The sequence below is a fragment of the Musca autumnalis genome, unplaced genomic scaffold, assembly GCF_047663935.1.
Source record: "Musca autumnalis isolate F117 unplaced genomic scaffold, ASM4766393v1 scaffold_3, whole genome shotgun sequence".
NCBI lineage: Eukaryota > Metazoa > Arthropoda > Insecta > Diptera > Muscidae > Musca > Musca autumnalis.
This window is the reverse complement of record NW_027411866.1, coordinates 237,162,839-237,188,632: the sequence shown is the minus strand read 5'-3', so window position 1 is coordinate 237,188,632 and position 25,794 is coordinate 237,162,839. Positions and strand designations below refer to the sequence as shown.

The following is a 25,794-nucleotide window of genomic DNA, read 5'->3' as shown; positions in this document are numbered from 1 at the left end:
CGCCAAATTAGCATCACTATCAACTCTTAATTTCAGTTATATTTTCTTTCTCTTATTTTCACAAACCAAAACATTGTCTCTCTTGTACTCTTTCCCCAATTTCAAATGCATTTTGAGCAGCAGCAAAGGAAAACACAATCAAATGTTTGAAAGCCCCACAAACATGAAGGAGCATGGATGACAACGGTGACTGCTGCTGAACAACTGACACTGACTGAATTTGCTATTTCACAAATCTGCTCTAATGGCCAGAATTCAGTTGTCTTTTAACGTTACAACGATACGGTCGACATTGAAAAACATAACGGGAAATGAGAAAAATTTGTTAACGGTGTTGATGATTTCAAATGAAAAAAGAAAGAAAAATAATCCTAAATAAAGTAGAGTGTCTGGTGGCTTCTTTACCTTAAAGCCACCAAACGGAAAGTGGGGCGAGAATTCAATTCAAGGATAACTTTTGATGAGAAAAATAAATGTGAAGCAAAAAAATATGAAATGTGATGTGAGAAAAATATATATGTAAATAAATATTAAATTAATTTTAAAATACATGAAATTAGAAAAGGCCTGTGGAAATATTGCCAAAGTATAAAATTCAATACCAAGAAAAAATTATAAAATTATTAAAAATTCATTTGTGGTAATGAAAAAAGTGAGTGAGTTCAAAACAAATACCGCGAATTTCTTCATGTGTGTATACGTGTGTGTATTTTGTGGTTGGTTAATGTATTCAAGTCTGAGTTTTCCTTTGTTTGCCTTGAGTTTTATCATCTCCATCAATCACCACCTGCGTGCTTTTACCACCAAAGTTCTTTATCTCCACCATTTTCTTGGGAACATATTCCATGGATTACTGGCAAATGTTGATGTCTGTTCTTCTTTTTCTTCATCATTTTCATCAAGGAAAATTGAACTTCGGAATATGATGAAGTTTTATTTGTTCGATGGATATGTTTTGTTTGCAGTGATGAAGGCGATGTTGTACCTGTTAAGAACCGGGGATATTTTTGGTTGTTTTGCTGGAGTGTGAGTGTGTGAGTATAAATGGATTGGTATGTTACCATTGCAACTTGTGTGTGATTAGCAGGGTGGGGGCGGAAGTTGCATCCTTATCTTGCTTGTACAATTTTGGGGAGTTCGCGTGCGTGTGTGTACTTATTGATAGATCAATATGGCAATCACAAAGGGATTATGTTGGTACGTGCGAACATGTAAGATTTGTTGTTTGTTTTTGGTTCAAAACATTGGGGTGTAATGATAATTATACTAAGAGAGTTTTAGAAAATTCTAAGTGTTTAGTGAATAACTGATTTATGACGGGCTTTTTTGCCTTTTGGCCCTTGAAAAATATTCTTTAAAAAATCCACTATTATTTGGCTTTCGGTCCATGAAAAGTATTCTTTAAACAATACACGATTATTTGCCTTTACTTACTTACTTAGTTGGCCCATTACAGAACATTTGTTCCACAGACCGAACTAAGAAAATATTTCCATTCCTCTCTGTTTTTCGCTTGACTTTTTGGAATACCGCGCCTTTCCATTTCTTCATCCACTTGTTTGCTCCATCGAAGCTTAGGCCTGCCGATTCTGCGTGCACCGCCATGGGGCATGTATTCATACGCCTTTTTAGCGGGTTCATCATCGCTCATTCTCATGATATGGCCTAGCCAACGCAATCGTTGCATCTCGATACGTTTAACAATATTCATGTCTTTGTATAGCTTATATAGCTCGTGTTTCATACGACGTCGATATTCACCGTCAACGCAAATCGGCCCGTAGATCTTTCGAAGAATTTTCCTCTCAAACACACCAAGGACTGCCATGTCTGCTTGCGCAAGTACCCAGGCTTCGGAGCCATACATTAGCACGGGTAGTATCAGCGTTTTGTATAGTGTTATTTTTGTTTGACGAGATGTGGCTTTGTTTTTAAATTGCTTACTTAGACCATAGTAGCATCTGTTGGCCAATACAATTCTTCTTATTTCACAACTGATGTTGTTTGTTGTGTTTATGGCAGTGCGGAGGTAGACGAAGTCTTTAACTACCTCAAAATTGTAGGTACCAACTTCCACAGTTGGTCCGAGCTCTATGGACGCTTTGCGCGTCGACACCAACCATTTGGTCTTTTCGCCGTTTACCGCCAGACCCACTTTCGCAGATTCTGCTTCGACCTTCCTAAAGGTATCAGTTACTTCCTTTACTGATCGTCCCATGATGTCTATGTCATCAGCATAGGCAAGTAACATTTGGCTATTGGTGTAAATTGTGCCATTTCTTTTGACATTTGCATCTCCTATTACCTTTTTCAGCAAAATGTTGAATAGGTCACACGAAAGGCTGTCTCCTTGTCTGAAACCTCTTTTGGTACAAAATTCTTCGGAGAGATTCTTTCCAATTTTAACTGAGGACCTAGTATCAGTTAAAGTCATCTTACAAAGCCGGAAGAGCTTTGCGGGGATACCAAATTCAGACATTGCGTGGAATACCTTTGACCGAAGGGGACTGTCGAATGCTGCTTTATAATCGACAAAAAGGTGAAATATGTCGATCTGCATCTCTTGGGTCTTCTCTAGGATTTGCCGCAGGGTAAATATCTGGTCAATGGTGGACTTGCCAGTTTTAAAGCCGCGTTGGTATGGTCCAATTATTTCGTTGACCATTGGCTTTAGTCGTTCGCACAATATCCCTGACACTATCTTATAGGCAATAGAGAGAAGATTTATGCCCCTATAGTTTGAGCATACAGTCTTATCTCTTTTCTTGTGGACGGGACATAGGAAGCTCAGGTTCCAATCGTCGGGTACGCGTTCGTCCTGCCGGATGGTGCTAACTAGCTGATGCATACACCTTATCAGCGCGTCGCCTCCGGTTTTAAACAGCTCGGCTGGTAAGCCATCGGCTCCTGCTGCTTTATTATTCTTCAGCCGATTTATTGCTGTCTTTACCTCATCTTGGCCGTGCGGTATACATTCTATACCATCTTCTGGGATTGGATCTGTGGTATCATCGTCTTCGCTACTATTGGATACCAGCAGATTGGAGAAATGTTCCTTCCATATCCTGAGCACGCTATCTATATCTGTTACCAGATTACCTTGCTGGTCTCTACAGCAGGATGTGCCTGTACCAAAGCCATCTGTTTGATGTTTCACTCTTTGGTAGAATTTTCGGACTTCATTCTGGCTCCTGTACATCTCGATTTTTTCACACTCCCGCTTTTCCATTTCTCTCTTTTTTTTTGCGGAAAAGACGTTTCTCTTCTCTCCTTTTCTCCCGATATCTCTCTCGCGCGCTACGCGTTGCTACTGATTGCAAAGTAGCTCTATATGTCGCATTTTTCTCTTCGGTAGCAGCACGACACTCCTGGTCATACCATGAATTCCTTTGTGGAGGTCTCTGGAATCCAAGTATGGATTTTGCGGCTGTTTGCATGGAGTGGGCAATATGTTGCCATTGTGTTGTTATGTTATCGGGACAAGGAGTGCTCGCGTTAAGCAATTGGGCTAGTTGAGTGGAATATGCTGTGGCTATCTGTTGTGTTTGCAGCCTATCGATGTCCAACTTCCGCGTTGAGTCTGTTCGTGCTTTATTTGCAACGTTTAGACGGGTACGTACCTTTGCTGCAACAAGGTAGTGGTCCGAATCAATGTTTGCGCCTCGGAACGATCGTACATCCAACACGCTGGATGAATGTCTTCCATCTATCACAACATGATCAATTTGATTACTTGTTCTTTGATCTGGAGACAGCCAGGTGCCCTTATGAATATCGAGATGATTAAATCTGGTACTGCTAACTACCATGTTTTTTGCAGCTGCAAAGTCTATCAGCCTCATACCATTGTCAGATGTTTCACTGTGGAGACTGAATTTGACATGGCAGTTATAATACAGTGCGTCACCTTTAGGTGTTGTTGTGACGCCTTTCCCAATCCATCGTATTTCCTGTATGGCAGTAATATCGGCCTTGTTCTTTTCAAGGACGTCTGCCAATGCGAAGACTGCACCTTCTCTATAAAGAGTGCGAACATTCCAGGTGCAGATTCGCAGATCATGGTCCTTAAAACGTTTGCGGGGTTCGTCAACTTTAGAGGGGTTTGTTTTTCTTTTCTTTCGTTTTTTCATAGTAGACTGTTTTTTTCTAGGGGAGGGTTACTAAGCCGACGCCCAAACCCAAGTTTTTAACGTTCTTATGGGTGAACGCGCGGCACATGTTAGCTCACTACCTTTAACGGGTGTTAAAGGCAGTTCCCCAGGTGACACCACGGGGAGGTCAGTGTCCACTTGAGATGAAAGAGGGACCAAGATAAATCCTGGGCTTTGCCATGTTAAAGCCGGTCAAGACCGTTGCTTGGTATCATTCATCCCCTACGTTACCCATTAGCCTTTAGGTCCATGAAAAATATTGTTTAAAAAATCCTCAACTATAATCGTGGTTTTGGCTTTTGGTCCATGAAAAATATTCTTTAAAAAATCCACGATTATTTGGTTTTTGGTCCATGAAAAATATTCTTTAAAAAATCCACGATTATTTGGTTTTTGGTCCATGAAAAATATTCTTTAAAAAATCCACGATTATTTGGTTTTTGGTCCATGAAAAATATTCTTTAAAAAATCCACGATTATTTGGTTTTTGGTCCATGAAAAATATTCTTTAAAAAATCCACGATTATTTGGTTGTTGGTCCATGAAAAATATTCTTTAAACAAGTAAGAACGGCGTTAAGTTCGGCCGGGCCGAACTTGTTATACCCTCCACCACAAGTTGTATTGAAGTAAAATGGAATAATTAGTTTCCTTTCGTGTATGAAGAAGACTTAATACTTAATTTCAGCAAATTCGGTAAAACAATGTGAAGCACCATTCTATGGGGACTATTTCAAAACGTCGATCTATACCGACAAATTTCTGACGGAAAGTTTTTAGGCTCAAAGAAGACTAAATACCAAATTTCCTATATTTCGGTAAGAGAATGTGGCTAAAACTAAAAAAATACCGAAAATCAAGAAGTAAGCTTCTATGGGGATATAGGAAGACGTGGACCTATACTGATAATACTCTTCTGGAATATTTTATAACTCTTGGAAGACGAAATGACGAATTTCAGCCATTTCGGTTGGAAATTGACGTCACAATCTTCAGTATTACGAAAATCCGGAGGTACCGTTCTATGGGGGCTATATCGAAACGTGGACCTATCCCGAAGAATTTTAGTCAGAAATGGGGCAACATGAAACCTGTACCGACATATTTCTGGCGAACAGTTTTATATCACATTGAAGACTAAATACCAAATTTCAGCCACTTTTGGTGGAATATTGAAGACACAACCTTCAAAATACGAAAAATCGGAAGGTACCTTTCCATGGGGGCTATATGAAGGCGTGGACCTATACCGACAAATTTAAAGAGGAAGTTTGAGTACCCCCAACGAAGTCTAAATACCAAATTTCAGCCATTTCGGTGGAATATTGAGGCCATAACGTTCAAAATACCGAAAATCGGGAGGTACCGTTCTATGGGGGCTATATGAAGGCATGGACCGATACCAACAAAGTTCTGGGGGAAAGTTTTATACCACCAACGTAGACGAAGTACCAAATTTCAGCCATTTCGGTGTGATAATGAAGCTAAAACCTTCAAAATACCGAAAATCGGGAGGTACCATTCTATGGGGGCTATATGAAGGTGTGGACCGATACCGACAAAATTCTGGGGGGAAAGTTTTATACCCCTAAAGAAGACTACGTACCAAATTTCAGCTATTTTGGTAGGATAATGAAGCTAAAACCTTCAAAATACCGAAAATCGGGAGGTACCGTTCTATGGGGGGTATATGAAGGTGTGGACCGATACCGACAAAATTCTGGGTGAAAGTTTTGTACCCCTAAAGAAGACTACGTACCAAATTTCAGCCATTTTGGTAGGATAACGAAGCTAAAACCTTAAAAATACCGAAAATCGGGAGGTACCGTTCTATGGGGGCTATATGAAAACGTGGACCGATATATCCCATTTTCAATACCAACCATCCTGCAAGTAATAAAAACTTCTGTACCAAATTTTGACTCTCTATCTTTAAAATTGCGAGCTGTATCTTGATTTCAACAGACAGACAGACGGACGGACTGACGGACGGACGGACGGACGGACATGGTCAAATCGACATAGAATTTTATGCTGATCAATAATATATATACTTTATAGGGTCTCCGACGAATATTTCGATGTGTTACAAACGGAATGACAAATTTAATTATACCCTCCATATGGTGGAGGGTATAAAAATCCACGATTATTTGGTTTTTGGTCCATGAAAAATATTCTTTAAAAAATCCACGATTATTTGGTTTTTGGTCCATGAAAAATATTCTTCAAAAAATCCACGATTATTTGGTTTTTGGTCCATGAAAAATATTCTTTAAAAAATCCACGATTATTTGGTTTTTGGTCCATGAAAAATATTCTTTAAAAAATCCACGATTATTTGGTTTTTGGTCCATGAAAAATATTCTTTAAAAAATCCACGATTATTTTATTTTTGGTCCATGAAAAATATTCTTAAAAAAATCCACGATTGTTTGGCTTTTTGTGCATCAAAGAACTTGCTTAAAAAATCCACGATTGTTTTGGCTTTTGTTCCATGAAAAATATTCTTTAAAAAATCCACCAGAATTTTATTCCATTTGGAATCATTGCTTAACAATGTCCGATCTCCCTAGACACTCTGTCTCTAAGGCGAATTTTCACCTTCATAATTAAGTGATAATAAATTTCGTATAATTACCAAAAAAAATCTTTCAACAAAAAGTCATTTGAAATGACATTGAAAATAATATAATTACGCTTAACGGATAAAATACGAGGACATAATTCCCTTGGGCATTATTTCGTAAAGCTTTGGAGTAGATTTCACAAATTAATTAACACACCAACAGAATGACCTTCTGACCTCCACCCCAAGGAAAAGAAAAAAACACACCGACTGCACATTTAATTAAACGTTCAAATATTTGAACATTCGTTTTTTGTTGGTGTTGTGTTTTTGTTTTAATTCCACATCCAGTTGCAGTTAATTATGCAGAGTTGTCAACAAAACAAAGCGTAAAAAGTGGAAAATGGGGCCACGGTTTGTGTGATTGGTCTTACCAATGTTGACCTTTACCCGCATTTTTTGTGTTCGGCGTTTTTTTTGTAACGAAAAAATTTTAAGTACCCTCATTTGTCAAAAGCAGTGGCAACTGGGTTATAGAGAAAAAGGGACCCTTGTTTGCCATTAAACAAAAAATGTCAGTCAATCGGTCTGTTATTTTTTCTGGGGTTGTAGGGTGAAATACATCAAGGACAGTGGTTGGGGATTTTTATTTTGTTTCTATTTGAAATATTCACGAAAATAATTTAGCATGTAAAGTATTCAGGTGTGAAATGAGGGATACACCTGAAGGGACTGGTTAGATTTATTTGTGTTTTTTGATTTACTTTTCTATTCTCAAGTTTACTTAGTCTGGACAAAGTGAACAAATGATTTAATGTCTTTTTTTAAATATTTTAAAGGAACGGTTTTCTGAGATAGTTTTTCTGGGAAGAAATTCTTAACTGTGTCTTTAATAAATAAAATAAAAATGTTTTAAGGAGGAATCAGAAATATAGGGGTCATGATGTAATATCCTTAAATTTTGTGGTAAAAAGGATAATATTTGATTTAAGGGGAGCATGGCTGCCATCGCCAAAAAAATGTGATATTCTGGTCAACAGACACAAACAAGTATTACTCAGGTTGTGTTGTCGCCCAACCCATATATAATTTTATACCCGTCTATTTTTTATTTTTACCAAAATAAAACGCCGACATACCTCGAAAATAATGCAAAAAACTTTCGAATAAACATGGTGTAAAATTTGCACTTGAAATAATGCATACACCAATTCGATTTTGAGGTTTGAACATGGGTCTGGCAGAGGTTTGAACCTGGGTCCTCTCCAACAAAGACACTGCCAATCTATCATATTAACAAACTTCTTGATATGATATCAACAAAACTTCCGAAATGGAAGGCATTACAATTCATGAAGAAAACCGCCCATCGATGTGTATATGTATTGAGAAAATGGTTCCTAGAGAAGACACTAGGGAGACTTGATAACAAAAAAGACTTCAGAAAATAATTCAAATCTACAAATTTGTAAAAATGATTGTATAAATAGAAGTAATCAAAATCAGCCTTTGTCTTCTAGCCATTTCCATTCAAATATGCCTGATGAGCTGACTTAAACCACCAGCGAAACGGTCGTAGAATATTGGTTGGGTGTGTGAGGCTTCGCCAGAAACGACAAAGCCTGCAGTGTTTTGGTTAGCACATAGTCCAGTCAAAATAGACATTGGAATAGCAAAAATTCCTACAATGCTGAATTTTTGGTATAGAGCTAGGTAGGGTTTGCCAATAGAAAAAGTCCCCATCAATCCCATGTATGCCACAACAGTTATTCGGGGTCAAAGGTCAAAATTTAGGCATTTTTTAGGTTTTCGGATTTTTTCTTGAAAACGGTGGGTTTAATCAAAAAGTGATTGGAGCAAATATTTTCGCAGAAAAATTCTCTACAAGCTTGGTTTTTATAATTTTTTTTTCCTAGGAGGAACCATTCTTGAGATATAGCGGTTCTAAAAAATCATCATTTAAAAACTTATGCACTTATAAGGGAACTACGCACATATTCAGGTGAAACGGCTAAAATAACCGGAGTAGTCAGACATATCCCCCAAAAAAATATATGATTCCTTGAAGAGCGTTTAGTAGAGTTGCTGCATCTTAGAGTCATTTTATGCAAAAGCAAGTAAGAACGGCGTTAAGTTCGTATTAAGTTGTATTAAAGTAAACTGGAATAATTAGTTTCCTTTAGTTTATGAAGAAGACTAAATAACAAATTTCAGCAAGTTCGATGAACAATGTGGCTGAACCTATACCGACAAATTTCATATGGAACGTTTAATATCCCAAATGAAGACAAAATACCAATTTTCAGCAATTTCGGAGGAATATTGAGGCCATAACTTTAAAAATACCGGAAAATTGGAGGTGCCGTTCTATTGGGGCTATACTAAGGCCTGGACCTATACCGACAACATTCTGGGGGAAAGTTTTATACCTCAACGAAGACTAAATACCAAATTTCATATGTACAAATACATTAGCTTTCATATTGCACCAGTCTGTCCAATACAGACCTATCTCGTTTGAGCCTGTCTCTAATGACCCGTACATGGAATGTATGGGGGTAACAGTCAGGTGTGGAACTGCCGAGATAGAGTTGCTGAACGTATACATCCCGCCGAGAAATAGCTGTATCTCAGATTATAGGCCTGACATTAGCCCGCTCTTGGAAGGTCATAATAGTCTGGTCCTGGGGGACTTTAATGCGCATCATGAGATGTGGCATTCCGCCCTCGAAAACGACCAGAGACGTACAGCGCTGGCTGAGCAGATTGATAGCTCTAAGTTTTGCACGGTCAATGAGGACGCCCCTACCTGAATAAGAGGAGAGTGTCAGAGTTCGCCAGACATAACCATCGTGTCACCCCATAATTGTCTCCATTAGCAGATCACCCGACTTCATCACCTCTGAACGCCGCACATTCGTCAATCATACTAAAGCTGATTGGCCGAGTTTCAGAGAGTTCACCAATCACCGCTTCAGAGAATTGCCAAATCCTTCTGATGTTCGGGTAGGGGAAAGGACGTTCCGAGACATCATCACTGCTACAGTCGCTCGCCATATCCCTGCTGGTCGAACACCCGAAGTAAGACCAAACTTTCCAGCAGAGGCGACGGGATTAGCAAATGAGCGTGATGAGCTTCGTCGTGCCAACCCCAATGACCCCAGAGTCAGGGAGCTGACACTAGAAGTTAACAGTCTGGTCGGCGAGCATAAGCGGAACAAATGGTTAAATCATCTGAAGAGCTGCAACATTGGAGCCGGATGATGTTGCCAATGCCATCAGAAACGCTAAATCAGCCAAAGCGTTGGGCCCTGATGGAATCTCCATGGTAATGCTGAAGTAGTTGGATGAGCCGGGATTAGAGTATTCTCAACTTGTCGCTAGCCACCCTCGTTGTACCCGAAGTCTTTCAAATGGGCAGGGTGGTTCCACTACGGAAGCCAGGCAAGGATGCCAGCAAAAGTGAATCGTACAGGCCGATTTAGCTTTTGTCGCCCGTAGCAAAGACACTTGAGGCCTTACTCTCCTCCAGTATCAGAAATAGCTATTAAGTTGCCGATCATCAGCATGGATTCCGTAAGCAGCACATCACGACAACAGCGCTGCACGCCATTACCACATATGTATATCTGTCAAGGACTCAACCAGAGACGACCGTGCGATAGAACAGTGATGGTGGCGCTTGACTTATCAAAAGCCTTTGATACAGTCAGGCACTCCACGCTGTTTGAGGACATTGAGCAGACAACCCTCCGGCCAAGCTTGAAACGTTGAATAGTCAACTATATATGTAGACGCCAGTCGTACGTGGAATTCAGGAATAAGAAGTCCAAACCCCGTAGAGTGAAACAGGGAGTCCCCCAAGGTGGGGTTATATCTCCGGAACTGTTTAACCTCTACCTCTCCTGTATTCCGCCCCCTCCAGACGGCATCGAGATCGTGGCGTTGGGTACCTATCCTGATGACATCTGTGAGATACTGAACAATTATTTAACCGATCATACCGCCTTTTTCCATTAGAGAAATATGCAGATTTCCGCCACAAAATCTACAGCCACTCTGTAAACCACATGGACAGCGCAGTTTGGACGTGAGTTGAATGTCGTGGTTGACGGTAGCAGAATTCCGACCAGAAATTGCCCTAAAATTTTAGGGGTCACATTCGACGCTATCTGTGACAAGCTGAAAAGTAGAAACAAGGTCCTCAAGTCCCTAGCCGGCAGCACTTGGGGTGCAGATAAAGAAACCTTGTTGACCACATATAAGGAGATAGGTCGGTCTGTGGTAAGCTACGCGGCTCCAGTCTGGTTTCCGAGATTATGTGATCATCTACCATCTATATGTGGAGGCAAAGATTCTTCCAGTAAAGCAACACAATGAGATGCTTTCGTTGCAGTACCTGCTTGGATGTTACCGTGTGAGCCATCCCAATCTCCACCGACACATTCAGGCAGATCAGGAAAGATATCCATGCTCTAGAGGGAGAGGTCCAACGATATAGGAGAGAACCCCTAAATCAACAAGCATATCAAGCAGGTTGGAATAGCATTCACACGGACGCAGTTACCAAGGCCTTAAGCAATTATAGTGTGAATAAAGTCTTCGAAATACATCCCCCATCTATCGCAGCTGAGGAGCGTCAGCTGCCACGACAAACCAGAGTTTTGGCTCATAGTACGCTCGGGATATTGCAGTCGCCTAAATACTTATTGGGCGGAAATCGATCACGCCGTGCAAGACATCTCCCCAGTATGCGGCATGAGCCCGCACGACACAGAACACCATTTCAACTGCCCCGCCAAACCTACCCATCTTTATCTGTGGCTACATTCTATCGAAGCAGCCATTCTTCTGGAACTGGATATAGACCCAGAGCCAGATTGAACAGGAGAGCGAACATACAAACATAATAAACAACACTGTTACAACAACAACAACAACCAAATTTCAGCAATTTCTGAGGAATATTGAGACCACAACCTTTAAAACACCGAAAATTGGGAGGTACGTTCTATAAGGGCTATATGAAGGCGTGGACCTATTCCGACAAATTGCATATGGAACGTTTAGTACCTCAAGTGAAAACCAAATACCAAATTTCAGCCTTTTCTGTGGAATATTGTGGCCACAAAATACCGAAAATCGGGAGGTACCGTTCTATGGGGGCTATATGAAGGCGTGGACCCATACCAACAAAATTCTGGGGGAAAGTGTTATACTCTCAACTAACACTTAATACCAAATTTCAGCCATTTCGGTGTGATAATGAAGCTAAAACCTTCAAAATACCGAAAATAGGGTTTTGCCGTTCTATGGTGGCACTTTTTGGACATTTGAACTTGCCGACAAAAATGTGGATTAGGATTAAAGTTCAAAAATTTTGCGATGGAGGGAATGGATTACGGAAGTAATGCACTATGTCGGTCCAATTGAGAGTTATATCTTTTCCCACTAGTCATTTCAGTGCGTTATCGTACACCTGTTGGGCCAGTATGCCAGGAAGCATGGACTTGTCCACGGAAAACATAATATGGTTGTACATTTCCAAAGGATCTCCGAACAGACCCTGAACTGCTCTTGGACAGTATGGTTGAATTTTTGTGGGGGGCGGTATCCTAAGGAGAGGACCGATATGGGCCATTTTAGAAGTTAAACAAAGTTTAGACAAAATATGACGAAGGCCAAATTTTGGACCAAATCGGTCTATCAGGTCGAGAGTTATTGTGCTCTCCAACTACTACATATGGTTTCATAGGGATTTTTTTACATTTTTCGGGCTATTTTCCCAAGAAGTATGGACTTGCCACTGAAAAAACTTTTACCATTGTAATTGAGACAGCGATTGCAATTTGCTTCAACAGAAATCAAAGTTAGTCAAGAGCAGGTCTTAAAGTGAACTTATCCGAAATCGTCACGAACATTTTTGAACTTATGTGGGGAAGGTACCTGTAGAAGTGGACCGATATGGCTTGTCTTCGAATTTATACCAAGCTTGGACAAAATATTACTAAGGTCAAATGTTGGACCGAATCGGCAGATCCGTTCTAGAGTTATCTTGCGCTCCAAGCACCTCACATGGCATCATAGGGGTTTTTTTTTTGCAACTTTCATGCTATTTTCTCAGGAAGTATGGACTTGCCCCTAATGAAACTTGTACCGTCGTATTTGGGGCAGTGAATACAAGTTGTTACTACAAAAATCAAAGCGATCCGAGAGCAGCTCCTAAACTGAACTTTTCCGAAATTTTGTGTGGGAGGCAACCGAAGGAGTTGATGGATTGAGCCCATATTGGAACCTCATCTAAGTCTGGTAGAAATTTCACGATGTTCAAAGTATGGACCAAATTGGATACTTCCTTATCGTGCGCACAATTTTTCCGAACATTTTCAAACTTTTGTGGGGGACTTACCGGAAGGAGTGGACCGATATAACCCATATTCGAATTTAAACTGAGTTTGGACAGAATATTACGAAAGCCAAATTTTGGACATAATCGGTTGATCCGTTCGAAAGTTATCGTGCGCTCCAGCCAGACAGACATACAGACAGACGGACGGACATTGCTCAATCGACTCCAAATTGTCTGAAACACATTTCGTCCAAACATACTTGGGGTCTAAAACCATTATTTCGATGAGGCACATTTTGCCCATATGAAAGTGTATATACCCTCGTTAGCATAAATGCTGAGGGTATAAAATCTGTGTTTTGTGTTTTCGTATGCACAAAACGACCACGAAAACGCGACAAAATCGATTAGTTGTAAATGAGAGCCGTACCGTAAATTTTTCTGAGCGACATTTCTGCAGAACATTTCAAAGCTGAAAAACGCCATCTTATGGTACTTTTAAGAACCAAGTTAGAAGATCGAAATGTTCCACGAAAATAATCCTCATTCGATTTGACTGAAAAAATGTCATCTCAAAAATAAGCTAAAGCAACAGCTAACAAAGATATAATGCTAATTCTTGAGGGCTTATAGGGTCTCCAGCAAAATATCCATCACGCCATAAGGCGGAAGTTCGTCTCACGGCGGATCTGTCCATCGGGGTTCGTAATATACTCACCAAGGACATCCATCCCTAAAAGGAATTATCTCTTCCCCAGACTTTCACCTCCATTTTGTTGCATAGTGAAATCAAACCAAAACTTTCCTTTGAAGATAAACAGTAAGAATTTTCATTCTTGGAATTTTTAGAATTTTGTACTCAATATTCTTTTACGCTGTATACGTTAATTTGGTGCTTTTGCTTTTGATTTTATGTGATGCGTAAATGTTTCGACAAAACGAAAAGAAATGGCCTCCAGCAGATGTGATGTTGGTGTAATCCCATTATGTTAAGTGAAATTGCAATGTAAGGCTTTGTGTGCTTATTTACAGTCACCTCCTCTCTCTCTCTCAGATTTTTTCTCCCTCGGCCCAGTCATCTATCAAGGCGACAAATCCTTTCTTTGGTGTTTTTCTTTTCGTTTTTGTTAATGATGGCAGCATATTAAAATAAAATTATAATTTTCAAAAACGACTTGATTAGGAGTGGTGGTGGAGGATGGAAACAATGGGGAAGGATATATCATAAAGGCAACAACGATAGATGCCAGTAATAAAAGGAAACTGTTACTCCATGACATATGGATGCATGTATGTTTGTAAGGCCGTGTGTTCTATTTATAATCGTTGGAATGTGAAATTACTTTTTTCCTGGGGAAATGGTGTGGGGCAAATGTGGATGGGGGTGGTGGAGTCGATGATATTGCCATGGCAAATATTAAAAAAAGAAAAAAATAGTAACAAGGAGCAAATAATGAAGTGTAATTTTCTTTGCAGCTATTTGCCTATTCCTTAAATTGGAATAGTAGAAAAAACAAGTAGCAGATAATGGCTTTAAAAGCTATCGAGCCATAACAGCAAAGCCTTAAGAGAAATTATTACTCTTTCAAACCATTTGTGAGCAGTTAACGATTTATTGATGTGTAGTAGAACAAATTTAAAAAAAAAATACTTAAATATAAAAATTGCTTTCAAAAGCAGAAAAATATAACAGAAAACAAAAAGCAAATTTTATGTGACTAAAGTGTTTAAGCACACATCTCTAACAACACATTTTGTGTAAGTAATATGTTTGCGAAAAGAAAGTGTTGCTCTTAAGAATCCTCAGAATTGTGTATAGACGTAAATACCTGCTGTTCTTAACGCTGCCATAACAACAATAAATCAAAATATTTTACATTAAAAATAAGAAAACAAAAACACATTTTCAACGTTCAACGTCATCACCATCAACCGTCATCAGTACACGCCGCAACCACAATTGCATCTCGCAACATTAACAATTGTATTCCATGGATAACAGAAGCGGCTTTGAATACAACGGATTTTCTATTTTCCCACAAAGCCGTTTAGAAAATGGGTAAGTCGTTTCACTAGAACTAAAGAAAGCTTTTATAATTATTTAGAAAAGAAAGAAAGGCTTTATTTCGTTTGTTCTGAAACTTGAAGGCGGTTTCTTGAATAACAGTTTTTTTGTTATATATTTTTTAAAGAATTTATTTTATGCGAACAAAGACATGTTTCCTTGGAATTCAACGGAATTTCAAAGCTGTCAAAAGGCTTCAAAAAAGTATTTCTTTGAATGAAAATTCATTTTTGTGGCGAAATTTGGTTTCAGCATTCGTTTTTTAAGAAATAAAGACAATAGTTTCGTTCCCGGACTTTTTAATAATAAAACTCGTAAAAGAGAGAACTGTAAAAAAAATTGTTTTTTGTTTTGCCTTATTAAGGCGAAGGTCATTTTTTATACCCTCAACATTTATGCTACCGAGGGTATATACACTTTCATACGGGCAAAATGTGCCTCATCGAAATAATGGTTTGAGACCCCAAGTATGTTTGGACGAAATGTGTTTCAGACAATTTGGATTCGATTGAGCAATGTCCGTCCGTCTGTCTGTCTGGCTGGCTGGAGCGCACGATAACTCTCGAACGGATAAACCGATTCGGTTCAAATTTTGGCTTTCATAATATTTTACCGAAACTTAGTTTAAGTTCAAAGATGGGCTATAGCGGCCCACTCCTTCCGGTACCTCCCCCACAAAAGTTCGAAAATGTTCGGAAAATTTGTACGCACGATAACTCTTGAAGGGAGTAACCGATTTGGTCCATGCTTTGCCCATCGTGAAATGTGTACCAGACTTAGATAAGGTTTTAATATGGGCTCAATCGGTCCACTCGTTCGGGTACCTCCCACACAAAATTTCGGAAAAGTTCAGTTTAGGGCCATCTCTCGAATCGCTTTGATTTTTGTTTTAGCACTTCCCTCCATACGACGGTACAAGTTTCATCAGGGGCAAGTCCATACTTCCTGAGAAAATAGCCTGAAAGTTGCAAAAAACCCTTATGACACCGTGTGAAGTGGTTGGAGCGCAAGATAACTCTCGAACGGATCTGCGATTCGGTCCAAAATTTGGCCTTAGTAATATTTTGTCCAAACTTAGTGTAAGTTCGAAGATGGGTTATATCGGTCCACTCCTTCCGGTACCTCCCCCACAAAAGTTCGAAAATGTTCGAAAATTTTTACGTACGATAACTCTTGAAGGGAGTAACCGATTTGGTCCATACTTTGCAAATCGTGAAATGTCTACCAGACTTAAATGAGGTTCCAATATAGACTCACTCGGTCCACTCCTTCGGGTACCTCCCACACAAAATTTGGGAAAAGTTCAGTTTAGGACCTGCTCTCGAATCCCTTTGATTTTTGTTTCTGAAACTTGTATTCACTGCCCCGCATACGACGGTACAAGTTTCATCAGGGGCAAGAAAATAGAAAATATGAGAAAATAGTCAGAAAGTTGCAAAAAACCCCTATGACACCGTGTGAGGTGGTTGGAGCGCAAGATAACTCTCGACCGGATCTGCCGATTCGGTCCAAAATTTGGCTTTAGTAATATTTTATCTAAAAATAGTTTAAGTTCGAAGATGAGCCATATCGGTCCACTCCTTCTGGTACCTCCCCCACAAAAGTTCAAAAATGTTCGGAAAAATTGTTCGTACCGTAACTCGTGAAGAGAGTGGCCGAATTGGTCCATACTTTACACATCCTGATATATCTACCTGATGTAGATCAGGTTCAAATATGGACTATATTTGTCCACTCCATCCGGTACCTCCCACACAAAAATTCGGATAAGTTCACTTTAAGACCTGCTCTCGAATCACTTTGATTTTTGTTGAAGCAACTTGCATTCGCTGCGTCAATTACGATGGTAGAAGTTTTTTTAGGGGCAAGTCCATACTTCTTGAGCAAACAGCCCGATGAGTGTAAAAACCCCCACATGTTGTGGCTGGAGATCCACTTCCATAACAGTCAATGTCGATCCATTCCTTTTAGTATATCCTCCGCACAACTTTTGATCTTTAATCCTAACCAACATTTTTGTCGGTTCAAATGCCCAAAATTTTTAAAAAGCCCCAAATACATACGTATTTTGGGAAAAAATTGTTTCAATATACACAGGCTGAGGGTATATCTCTGTCGGCAAAGCCGACTGATACTTTTTTACTTGTTTAGAGTGATATTTGAATTAATTCTCTTTCGAGTTGAGCTATTTTGACCTAAGAGGTACATTGACAAATTAGTAATCCACCGAAGCCCCACACATTCAACCATTATGCTACGTTTCACGGGTGGTTAGACCGATCATCAGGCATATTGGAATGTTATTTTAGTGGGTGGACGAAGGCTAAGCTTGGAAACTAGCATTTATATCACAAATCATTCGAAATTTGTATATTCGAATTATTTATTTTATTTTAATTTGAGTCATTTAATTCCAAACCGACTTGGCTGGTCCGACTTGGCTGGTAACCCTATTTTTCAATGCTTTATTACAACTACTAAGGCAGCTTTTTTCCACCTTTATTTTATTTGTCCTTCTGTGTCAGAAGATTTTGATCATCAATATTTGTCATCGGAATCTTTGACAAGTTGATGGTGGCCTAGAACGCTAAGACGCCTGCAACCCTGTCACTTACGGTTTGATTAATATAGGAAAGGTTTGGAATTAAATGACTAACATTAAAATAAAATAAATAATTCGAATATACAAATTTCCAATGATTTGTGATATATATATATGATGCTAGTTTCCAAGCTTAGACTTCGTCCACAATATGCCTGATGATCGGTCTAACCACCCGTGAAACGTAGCATATTGGTTAAATGTGTGCTGCTTCGGTGGATTCCTAATTTTGCAATGTACCTCTTAGGTCAAAATAGCTCAACTCGAAAGAGAATTAATTCAAATATCACACTAAAAATTGTTTTTGACGTATTTTCCATTTTGGCGTTCCTAAACTATTTCAAAAAAACTTGTATGTGAGTTTTTTTGAAATAGTTCAGGAACACAAAAATGAAAAATACATCAAACAAGTAAAAAAACTGTCAGTCGGCTTGGCCGACAGATATATACCCTCAGCCAATGTGAAGTGAAACTTTTACCTCCGGACATATCGAATGTATTTAAGGTCTCTTCAGAATTTTGTGGCCCTTTTTGGACATTTGAACTTGCCGACAAAAATGTGGATTAGGAATTAACTGCACTAAGACACAAATATTGAACTTTTGGAGGACAGGTACCCTTAGGGAGGACCGATATGGGCCAGTTTTGAAGTTAAACTAAATTTTGATAAAATATTAGCATATCCAAAGTTTGGACCAAATTGGTTGCCCCATTCAAGTGATATCGTCCTAGCATTTTAGTGACATTTTTTAAATATTGTGGAGAAGTACCGAAAGTTGTGGACCGGCATTGCCCATGAAACTAAGTTTCGATATAATATGACGAAGACCAAATGTTGGACCAAATAGGTTCGATAGTTATCGTGCTCTCCGACCGCCACATATGGTGACATACACATATCGGGCTGTTTTCCCAAGAAATATGGACTTGCGCCTGAACAAACTTTTACCGTCGTAATGGAGGTAGCGAATGCAAATCGCCTCAACAAAAATCAAAGTGATTCGAGAGCAGGTCTTAAAGTGAACTTATCCGAAATTTTGTGTGAGAGGTACCTGAAGGAGTAGAGAAATATAGTACAAATTCGAACCTGATATATATCTGGTAGATATATTAGGATGTGTAAAGTATGGATTACATCGGTCACTCCCTTCGAGAGTTATCGTGCGCAAAAATTTTCCGAACATTTTTGAAGTTTTGTGGGGGAGGTACCTGAAGGAGTGGATCTATATGGCTCATCTTCAAACTTAAACTATGTTTGGACAAAATATTACTAAGGCCATATTTTTGACCGAATCGGCAGATCCGTACGAGAGTTATTTTGCGCTCCAACCACCTCACACGGTGTCATAGGGGTTTTTTGCAACTTTCATGCTATTTTCTCAGGAAGTATGGACTTGCCTCTGATAAAACTTGTACTGCCGTATGGAGGGCAGTGAATACAAGCTGCTAAAACAAAAATCAAAGCGATTCGAGAGATGGTCCTAAACTGAACTTTTCCGAAATTTTGTGTGGGAGGTACCCGAAGGAGTGGACCTATTGAGACCATATTGAAACTTCATATTACTCTGGTAGAAAGTTTACGCTATACAAAGTATGGACCAAATCGGTCACTCCCTTCAAGAGTTATCGTGCGCAAAAAATTTCCGAACATTTTGGAACTTTTGTGTGGGAGGTACCGGAAGGAGTGGACCGACATAGCTCATCTTCGAACTTAAACTAAGTTTGGACAAAATATTACGAAATCCAAAACCGAATCGATTCATCCGTTCGAGAGTTATCGTGCGCACCAGCCAGCCAGACAGAAAGACAGACGGACGGACATTGCTAAATCAACTCCAAATTGTCTGAAACACATTTCGTCCAAACATACATGGGGTCTAAAACCATTATTTCGATGAAGCACATTTTGCCCGTATGAAAGTGTATATACCCTCGTTAGCATAAATTCTGAGGGTATAAAAACTGGAACAAATGTCAAAGTCGGAGTATCGGTGGTTCAGAATCGTTTTTCCTGGTCAAAATTCTGTAATGTTTTAACGGATAGAGATATTTTCATAATTCGTTTTTTGTTAGACAGATAACACAATCAGCTTTTAGATGATGATCAGCTGGCCCATTACAGAACATTTGTTCCATAGACCGAACTAAGAAAAGATTTCCAATGCTCTCTGTTTAGTGCTTCGCTTTCTGGAATACCGCGCCTTTTCATCTCCTCATCTTCTTGCTTGCGCCATCTATTCTTTGGCCTGCCAATTCTGCATGCAGCGCCATGTGGCTCGAATTTATACGCCTTTTTAGCGGGTTCATCATCGCTCATTCTTATGATATGGCCTAGCCAACGCAATCGCTGCATCTCGGTACGTTTAACTATATTGATGTCGTTGTATAGCAGATACAACTCGTGGTTCATACGACGTCGATATTCACCGTCAACGCAGATTAGTCCGTAGATCTTTCGAAGAATTTTTCGTTCAAACACGCAAAGCACAGCCTTATCTGCTTGCGCAAGTACCCAGGCTTCGGAACCATACCCCAACACGGGTAGTATCAGTGTTTTGTAAAGCATTATTTCTGTTAGACGAGTTGTGGCTCTGTTTTTGAAGTGCTTTCTTAAGCCAAAGTAGCATCTGTTGGCCAATACAATTCTTCTTTTTATTTCACAACTGATGTCGTTTGTTGTGTTTACGGCGGTGCCGAGGTATACGAAGTCTTTTACTACCTCAAAATTATAGGAACCAACTTCAACAGTTGATCCGAGCTCAATGAACGAATTGCGTGTCTACGCCATCAACTTGGTCTTCTCGCCGTTTACCGCCAGACCCACTTTAGCAGATTCTCCTTCGACCTTCATAAAGGTATCGGTTACTTATTTTACTGATCGTCCCATGATGTCTATATCATCAGCATAAGCAAGTAACATGTGGCTATTGGTGTAGATTGTGCCACTTGTTTTGACGTTTGCCTCTCGTATTACCTTTTCTAGCAGAATGTTGAAAAGATCACACGAAAGGCTGTCTCCTTGCCTGAAACCTTTTTTGGTACAAAACTCCTCGGAGAGTTTCTTTCCTATTTTAACTGAAGATCTGGTGTCAGTTAGAGTTATTTTACAAAGCCGAATGAGCTTTGCGGGGATACCAAATTCAGACATGGCCTGGAATACCTTTGAACGTAGTGGGCTGTCGAAGGCTGCTTTATAATCGACAAAAAGGTGATAGGTGTCGATCAGCATATCTTGAGTCTTCTCCAGGATTTTCCGCAGGGTGGGTAAATATCTGGTCAATTGTGGACTTATCAGGTCTAAAGCCGCATTGGTATGGTCCCATTATTTCGTTGACCATAGACTTTAGTCGTTCGCACAATATCCATGACACTATCTGGTAGGTGATAGGGAGAAAACTTATGCCCCTATAGTTGGAGCCTAAAGTCTTATCTCCTTTCTTATGGACGGGACACTGGATGCTCAGGTTCCAATCGTCGGGTACGCGTTCTTCCTGGCAGATGGAGCTAACTAGCTGATGCATACATACACCATATCAGCGTGTCGTCTCCGGTTTTAAACAGTTTGGCTGATAGGCCATCAGCTCCTGCAGCCTTATTGTTTTTCAGCCGGCTTATTGATGTCTTTACCTCATCTTGGCCGGGTGGTATACATTCAATACAATCTTCTGGGATTGGATCTGTGGTATCTTCGTCGACTTCGCTAATATTGCATACCAACAGTTTGGAAAAATGCTCTTTCCATATCCTTAGCACACTATCTGTATCAGTTACCAGATTACCTTGCTGGTCTCTACAGGAGGATGTGCCAGTTCCAAAGCCATCAGTTTGATGTTTCACTCTTTGGTAGAATTTTCGGACTTCATTCTGTCTCTTGTATATCTCGATTTGTTCACACTCCCACTTTTCCATCTCTCTCTCTTTTTCCTGCGGAAAAGACTTTTCTCCTCTCTCTTTTTCTCCCGATACCTCTCTCGTGCGCTACGCGTTGCTACTGATTGTGGAGTAGCCCTATGTGCCGCATTTTTCTCTTCGGTAGCAGGACGACACTCCTGGTCATATCATGGATTCCTTGGTGGAGGTCTTTGGTATCCATGTACTGATTTTGCGGCTGTTTGTATGGAGCGGGCAATGTTTTGCCATTGCGCTGATATGTTATCGGGACGATGAGTGCTTTGATTTAGCAGTTGGGCCAGTTGAGTGGAATATGATGTGGCTATATGTTGTGATTGCAGCGATGTCCAACTTTCTTGTAGTGTCTGTTCGAACTTTGTTTGCTACGTTTAATCTGGTACGTACCTTTGCTGCAACAAGGTAGTGGTCCGAGTCTATGTTTGCACCTCGGAACCATTGTATATCCAACACGCTTGATGCATGCCTTCCATCTATCACAACGTGATCAATATGATTTCTTGTTCTTTGATCTGGCGACAGCCAGGTGCCCTTATGATTATCGAGATGCTTAAATCTGATACTGCAAACTACCATGTTTTTTGCAGCTGCAAAGTCTATCTGCCTCATACCATTGTCAGATGTTTCACTGTGGAGACTGAATTTCCCAACTGTTTGTCCAAAGATATTCTCCTTTCCAATTTTGGCATTAAAATCGCCTAGAACAATTTTAATGTCATGGGCAGGACAACGGTCATATGTTTCTTCTAAGCTCTCGTAGAATATATCTTTGGTCTGTTCGTCCTTGTCTTCGGTTGGGGCATGAGCGCAGATAAAGCTGATGTTGAAGAATTTTGCTTTAAATCGAATTGTAGCAAGTCTTTCATTCACTGGGGTGAAGCTGGAGACCAGATGTTTTAACCTCCGACCAACTACAAAACCGCAACCAAACTCATGCTTTGTGTCATGGCAGCTATAATACAGTGCGTCACCTTTAGGTGTTGTTGTGACATCTTTCCCAGTCCATCGTATTTCCTGTATGGCAGTAATATCGGCTTTGTACTTTCCAAGTACGTCTGCCAATGCGAAGACTGCACCTTCTCTATAAAGAGTGCGATCATTCCAGGTGCAAATTCGCAGATCATGGTCCTTAAAACGTTTGCGGGGTTCGTCAACTTTAGAGGGGTTTGTTTTTCTTTTCTTTCGTTTTTTTCATAGTGGGCTGTTTTTCTAGGGGAGGGTTACTAACCCAACGCCCAAAACCAAGTTTTTAACGTTCTTATGGGTGACCGCGCCACATGTTAGCTCACTATCTTTAACGGGTGTTAAAGGCAGTTCCCCAGGTGACACCACCGGGAGGTCAGTGTCCACTTGAGATGAGAGAGGGACCAAGATAAATCCTGGGCTTTGCCATGTTAAAGCCGGTCAGGACCGTTCCTTGGTATCTTCCATCCCCTACGTCATCCTTCACGGTGCTCTTGAATCAAATTTAAATGGAAGGTGCTTACACCTGGGAAGTTTTTGCGGATTCTTAAACTACAATGTTCATAGATGAGAAAAATCAAAAAACAAAAAAAAAATCGACAGAGCGCTTTTTTAATAAATCGCGATTCAAGTTGACATTTTTGCGGGTAGGTAAGGTTTTTGCGATTTCGCTTGGAAACCGCAAGCCCCATCAAAATGGGAATAAAGAAAATGTTGTAGCTATCAAAATTCTCTACAAGATTCACCTTAATAATATCTTTGTAGGTTTTACAACTTTTGAGATATAGAAGTTGAAATTGGGACAATTCAAATTCAATTCAATTCAGTATCGTCTCCTTATAAAACATGACATTGACTGCATTTTCCCAACTTAAACTTATATATATAAAAAAAAGGGTGCAACCTAGGAAAAATTACATAAGCCAGTCTTGTAGAGAATTTTCACAGCTATAAGATTTTCTCAGGTCCCATGCCGATAAGACTTGCCGTATTCAAGCAAAATCGCGAAACCCTAACAAAAAAAACCTAAAAATGTAAACTGAGCTTCTTTATCTCAAAAATGGTACAGCTTGAGAACAAACCATAAACGTCAATCCTGTAGAGAATTTTCACAGCTACAACATTTTCTTTAGCTCCATTTCGATTGAACTTGCGGTTTCCAAGCAAAATCGTGAAAACCTAAAAAACACCTAAAAATGTGAATTATGACCGCGATTTATTTAAAAATCCCCACAGCGATTTTTTTTCTTGTTTTTGGATTTTTCTCATCCATGAACATTGCTGTTTCAGAATTCACAAAAACTTCCCCTGTGTAAGCGGTTTTCATTAAAAGTTAGTTAAGGCGCACCCTTCATGACATTGTTTTATAAGGGGGCGATACAGTCAGTGCATTGTCCCAATTTGAACTTCAATATCTCAAAAATGGTAATGTAGAGAACATAGCTACAACATTTTCTTCAGTCTCAATTTTATAGGACTTGCGGTTTCTAAGCAAAATCGTGAAAACCTAAACAACCTCTAAAAATGTCAACTTGAATCGCGATTTATTTAAAAAGCGCTCCGGCGATTTTTTTGTTTTTTGATTTTTTCTTATCTATGAACATTGTAGTTTCAGAATCCGCAAAAACTTCGTAGGTGTAAGCACCTTCCATTTAAATTTGATTCAAGAGCACCGTACCTTCTTTATACAAAATACAAAAAAAATATTTCCCTTACGAGTACAACGCTCATATCTCAGGCAATATTGTGTCGATCGACGTAAATTACAGTTGTGTGTGGATTGATTTATGCAGAGAAAAGTTGAGACCCCATTGCTGTTTTATTTATCTTCAGACGGTATACTATAATATATTTCATTATATAAGCTAAGCATTATATAATTTTAATCCAAACATCAGGGCTTGAGGGATTTGTTTTCTAGAATCTTCGTAATCGTTCTATTGGATACCAATAACTTGCAAGAGTGCGCCTTTTTATGTCTGTTACCTTTATTGGGTAAATAATAACACAAAGCTCTTTTTAGTCCTGTGGCCGATGACGTGTTCTCTTGTTCCCAAATACAGATTTTTCTGTCGTCTTCATGGAATTATACATCACTGTTCGTACTAATCCGTCTAGACCTCTTACATCTATTCTTTTCATTAATCATCTTTCTTCATTCTTAAATTTCTGAAACAACTGTTCGGTGATAAACTTACAAAACATACACATTTCTATTCTACGCTTATTTGAATACTCAATCTAATCAGCCTATCAATTTCCATTTACCTCCAATGACAACATTAATATTCAAAAAAAAAAAAAAAAAACAAAATATTCTACAACCAAAGTGTCACGAACCTATGAACATGCTGCTGCAGTGTCTTTTCCCCAAGGATATGTTACACAAAATTTTTACCCAAAAGTCATGAACAGAAAAAGAAGCAGAAAAAAACAACAAATCCTCTTCTCAACTTTCATAGTTTAAACAATCATAGTTGGCTGCTGTTTTTGTTGGCCTAAAGCACTGACATCATTGAACTCGCGATACCGAGAATAATGGCGAATGTGCTTGCCGGGGCATTTTAAAGCTTAAGGCTGATTTTGTAGCTGATATGCTGCAGCTGGTTGATATGGAATGGTGGTGGTTGGTATTCATCATCAGATCAGAAAACGTTGCTGCAGGGGCAACGTCGAAAGGCAGTGGCAGCAACAGCAGCAATGAGCATTGCCATAAGTCATTCACCAACCAACTTAAAATAAAGACAAAAAGCAGATAAAAAGGTAGGCAAGAAAAAAGAACATGAAAAGCAAAAAAAAAAAAAAAATATATCGTTGTTAAGTCGAAAAGTAAATGCAACCCAGAAGGATGTCAAAAGGCAAGAATGTGAAATAAGTACATGGAAATCTATTTAAAATTGTGAAATTATCAGGAACAACTTTAAATATGGTTGAAGTTATAAAGCTTTTGGGAAAAGGCAAGAAATTAAATTATAGCCCCAAAAAACATTTTTTAAAATTCACGTTTCTTGTGGCCGAAGGTGGCTCCAAAAATTGTTTAAAAAATCCACGTTTCTTGTGGTCTTAGGTGGCTCCAAAAATTGTTTAAAAAATCCACGTTTCCTGTGGTCTTAGGTGGCTCCAAAAATTGTTTAAAAAATCCACGTTTCTTGTGGTCTTAGGTGGCTCCAAAAATTGTTTAAAAAAT

At 39.4% G+C, this 25,794-nt stretch overlaps 1 protein-coding gene across 1 annotated transcript in view; it reads left to right on the top strand.

The window, feature by feature from the left end:
• Positions 1 to 246: 246 nt before the first annotated feature.
• LOC141399140 (uncharacterized) overlaps positions 247 to 25,794 on the top strand; it is a 337,564-nt gene continuing 312,016 nt past the window's right edge. Inside the window, exons 1-2 of the mRNA XM_073977303.1 lie at positions 247 to 716; positions 14,545 to 15,127. The gene's annotated coding sequence lies outside the window, so the exon portion shown is untranslated. The remainder of the gene's footprint in view (positions 717 to 14,544; positions 15,128 to 25,794) is intronic.